Genomic DNA, 4,463 nt, shown 5'->3' with positions numbered 1-4,463 from the left:
GGCCGCGGTGTGAGTGTGCCTGTGAATGATTGGCCATCTGTAGCACCTGTAAAACCACTCTGTGAAGGACGTACCTGAGAATGGTATACAGTACATGCATATAGGGTGAAGGAGGGCTTCACATGTTGCTAAATTACCCCATGATGTCAGCATCCTAAAGCTGGTTTAGGTTTGTTTTTTTGTGGGAAGGGATCTAAAAAGCTTTTGGATTTATTTTTCTTGTTCATGCTTGTAGGGAGAGCTGTAAAAACAATTTCAGAAATTCTGCAGAGTACTATAGAGTGAAACATGTCATTGACTAAGTGTGAGAGCCCGCAGGGAGGATGTGGGAGTGTATACTCAGACTGTGAGAAAAGTTTTTCCTTGCAACAAAAGACTTTATGAGATATAATGTTTATACCAGCTCTAAAGACAGTGTGGAAGCCCAGGTATACAAACCCTGCTGCCATCAGAAATTCAGTAAAGTTTATTCTACTTCCCCAGATATCACAAGTTTTCTCACTATTTGCAACTCAGAATCTGTAAAAAAATAAATAAATGTAAACATCACTGCCATATAATTGTCAGTATATCCATCGTGTAATGTTAATGGCATTTGCCAGGTTGGATCAGTGATGATGAGGAATGATCAGAAACAGAATAATCTTAATTTGACACTATGGAATGGATACAACTCCATCCTGCAAAAGATAAGGATTAAACCACGACTGAAAGCAGCAGCATGTAATAAATCACGATCTATGTGGTATAATGGATAGTTATTTATATTTACTTGTGATTTTTTGGCAAATACTAGCAAACTTGGTTTGCTATTAAACTTCCAACTTTATCTTCCTTCCACAATAAAGATTTTAAAATGGAACTAATCTGCAAGAATTCCCCAGTGAACCTTTAACCCCCCCAAACATTAACACCCTCCACCCTCCCACCACTGCACAATATATCATGGTCTGCTTTATTTTCTTTGTATGTTTTCCATCCTCTATTTACATTTATTGGGGTTCATTGTGATTTGCACAGCAATATGTGCTTGAGGAACAGTGTCAAAGTGAAAAGTTTCCCCAAACAAGTGCTGCGTCTCAGAGGGATACTTGTAGCATCCTGGAGAGGCCTTATGGAGGGTGAATTTAAGACTTCTCCTCCTCTTCCCACCATGCCTCTGTGACTGCGTGGGGGGGGGGGGCTTCTCTCCATGCTCTGATTGGTTTTATTGCCAGTAGTTCCGCTGTGGAGGATGCCGACGTGGCTCTTGTTGTCGTGCTTGATAAAGATGGATTGGCACATAACTTTAGGCAAAGCAGTTCCTTCTTCCGTCTCATTAAAAAGACAATACTCGCTGAGAACGGGAGCATCCTCCAATGTCATGCATATTATTCACGTAGAGTTATTCGTCTTCTGTTTTTCATCTGAAGGCCTGCAGTCAGGAGGCATGCTTTAGCAGCAAAGTGCCCTGTTTATTCTAATGTTTATTAAAATAACACTATATACATATGGGTCACACCTTCATGTCAACATGTGAAAAAACTCTGCAAGTGCCCACGAACATTATCTGGGGAGATAAATAAGCTTAGCACACAAAACGCTTCTGCGTTTGGGTAGTGGTCCGCTTTGTGACGGCGTTTGAGCTGCCTCTGTGCATGTTGGACGTGCGTTTCATCTGAGTTCATGTAAAAATCCAGCTCTGTGCTACCTTCCTGCAGGGTTGGGTGGAGGTCATCGAGCTGAGCAACGGCACTGCCATGAGACAATCAGCAACTTTGTATTTCTCAGATCAGCTAAGTGAAATCATTTATGTATCTGGCTCCTCATTTATATTAAAGCTGAAATGAAATGGCTCTAAAATGTTACAGTCTTTTCATGAAATTCATCTGACTGGTCTTCCTTAATTTGGCTAACAAACAGACAAACAAACTAGACCGAAAGCATGACCTCATTGGGGGAGGTAATTAACCGTGCTTATACATGCTAAGAGGGGAAACTTTAATTTGGCTGTTGCACAAGGACAAATAAATAATCTTGTTAAGAGAAAGCTGGAGAGCAGAAGAAAGGAGGAGAGGAGAACATTAGAAAGGAAGGAAGCAGAACACTCACCTTAGTTTACATGCAAGTATGTCCATGATACAACAATTTGCTAAAGCTGGGCCATTTCTGTTCAAATAATTATGGCTGTAGCTGTCTTTTAATTCCTCACCCTAATATTCAATAAAACACCAAAGCATAAAAACCGAGTGATTGTCGAAGCTTTCTTGCAGGGGGTTCAATGATTTTTGGTGCATTTTATCCAAACAAATAGGATGCAATCCCAGTAATGCCTCAAAGCTGCAGATGCGTCACTGCCTTTTCATGATCAAGCAGCAACGCAGAGAAGGCAGACATTACTGTCGGGTCCGTCTTATGAACCAAAGATAGCCTGACTCGGCGATGGCCTGTCCACTATTAGAATACGGTGCCCATTTACATTGACATCAATGTAATAAATAGCAGAGAGTCGACTCTCAGCTTGTTCTGCTGTCTGCACTTTAAACCTGCTCTGGAAAAGTTCTGATTTGAGGTAAAAAAAAGAAGTGGAAAAAGATTCTACACGATTTAGCCTCCCGGTAAATGTTTTCCAGGGCAGATTGAAGCGATGTGGAGGCAAAAGAATGTGGTGCATTTGCTGTTATATTGGTGGTAATTGTGTTCTTTCATGATGTCATCTCACCCATTGGGACAGTGATGAAGAGAGCGGAGGAGTAAGAGTTACCCGTCCACATCACTTTGATGTTAGTCTCATGAAAAAGAGACAGGAAGTTGTCTCCTATGGCCGCCTGCATCATATATACCCCAACGAAACATTCTCGTCGCCAAGCATTTTTACTATGATTTACATTTTTATTGCTCCGTGACGCTTTAAGAGTTTCAGAATAGTGAAACCCTTTCCAAAGCTTTTACATCATCGAATTGCCTCCAGTTCTCCTTGTCAGTGGATGTGATGACGCGCAGATTGTCAATAAAGAAGCTGACAGAGCCAGCCAATGAGAGTGGAATCCACCACCCACGAAGGCGCCCCCAGAACACGGCTGTTTGAACAAAACAACTCCAATCAGAGTCTATTTTAGGCTGATCCAAGACAAATCTCTGGATGCGACTAGGCGGCTCGAAAAGCAAGCACTTGCTTGTTGTGACTTCATGGGAATGCTATCGTAAATAGGTAGCTGAACTCTGACGAAGGTGTGAGAATGCGTCCTGCTGTTAACAGTAATTAAGAGTGATCTCATTCCAAGCAAAGTAAAATGCATCTTGTGGCCATGGCAACCCACCTCGAATTGGCAGGCGGCACAGAGACCTGCTGTCTCCCTGCTTCCTCCAGCAGCCACTGTGATTTGTGGAGCAATTACAGCTTAGCTGGAGGAGAAGGGGCACTTCAGCGAGGCACGTTGTTGTCCGCCTAACGAGTGACATCCTCATGGTGTCTTGCGAGAACAGCCGCTCTGGAGTGGCGGCGAGAAAGGAGGCCTGGTTGGATATTAAGCCACGTGCTGAGTGTCAGATGAAGGCAGAAAGAGGTAGAATGACTTACCTAGCGTCAGAGAATGTGATGGTTTTCTGACTGGGAATTAAACCTAAATCTGAACAGTGTTTGCACGTCTGCATGCACATCAACACATTGTCTTCTGCTTTGAAAATCACATTTTTCAGACCAGAGAGAGATTCTGAATGAGAGGAAGAGGCTCCTCCCCCAAAGGTTGATGGTGTCAAAACAAGCAGAGATCAAGTTAATTTTCCTGCAGGTTATTAACAAACCCTGACACACACACACACACGCACTATCGGCGCTGAGGTTTCAGTCTCATTTAGCGTTATTTCTATTACACAGGCTGTGTTCAGTTCACGCTGCTGGGGATTCATCTGCAGGATTCACAGCTCGCCCGATTCTCATAAAGCTGTTGCACGTTTAGCGGAGGCTGACGAAGAGAACGTCACATTTAAACTGGATAAGAACGTTGTTGTTGTTGTTGATTGAATGCTTCTCCCCAACCCAGGTGAGACTGAACAGAGACATTGACAACAAATCAGACAGACAGCGCTGCGGGACGGGGCGGCCTTACTTACGATGGACCTAATCAATAATAATAATGACAGAACGCCGCTCTGTGGAGGATACACCTCTGCCAAGGCTGAACAATCTCATGCATGTTTCATTTGCGTGACTCATGCCCCCACCCGCCCATAGAGGCTCACAGGTTTTGGTAGTTTATATGTAACCAACCAACATCCCTCCAGACATGCTGCTGAAGTGCAGCGTCTTATAGAAGCAGTGTCAAGCTCAATTCGACTCGTGCACATCTGCAGTTTCCCTACAGTAAATAATTACAGGACATTTTTGGGCGCACTCCAAATCCTGGGGCTAAGTGAGTTATTTGTGCACTCTGCTGACTACACTAGTATACTAGAGTACAATACAAGGGTACTTTAAACTCCCC

Source organism: Brachionichthys hirsutus, chromosome 14 (genome assembly GCF_040956055.1).
Source record: "Brachionichthys hirsutus isolate HB-005 chromosome 14, CSIRO-AGI_Bhir_v1, whole genome shotgun sequence".
NCBI lineage: Eukaryota > Metazoa > Chordata > Actinopteri > Lophiiformes > Brachionichthyidae > Brachionichthys > Brachionichthys hirsutus.
This window is presented reverse-complemented; position numbering follows the sequence as displayed.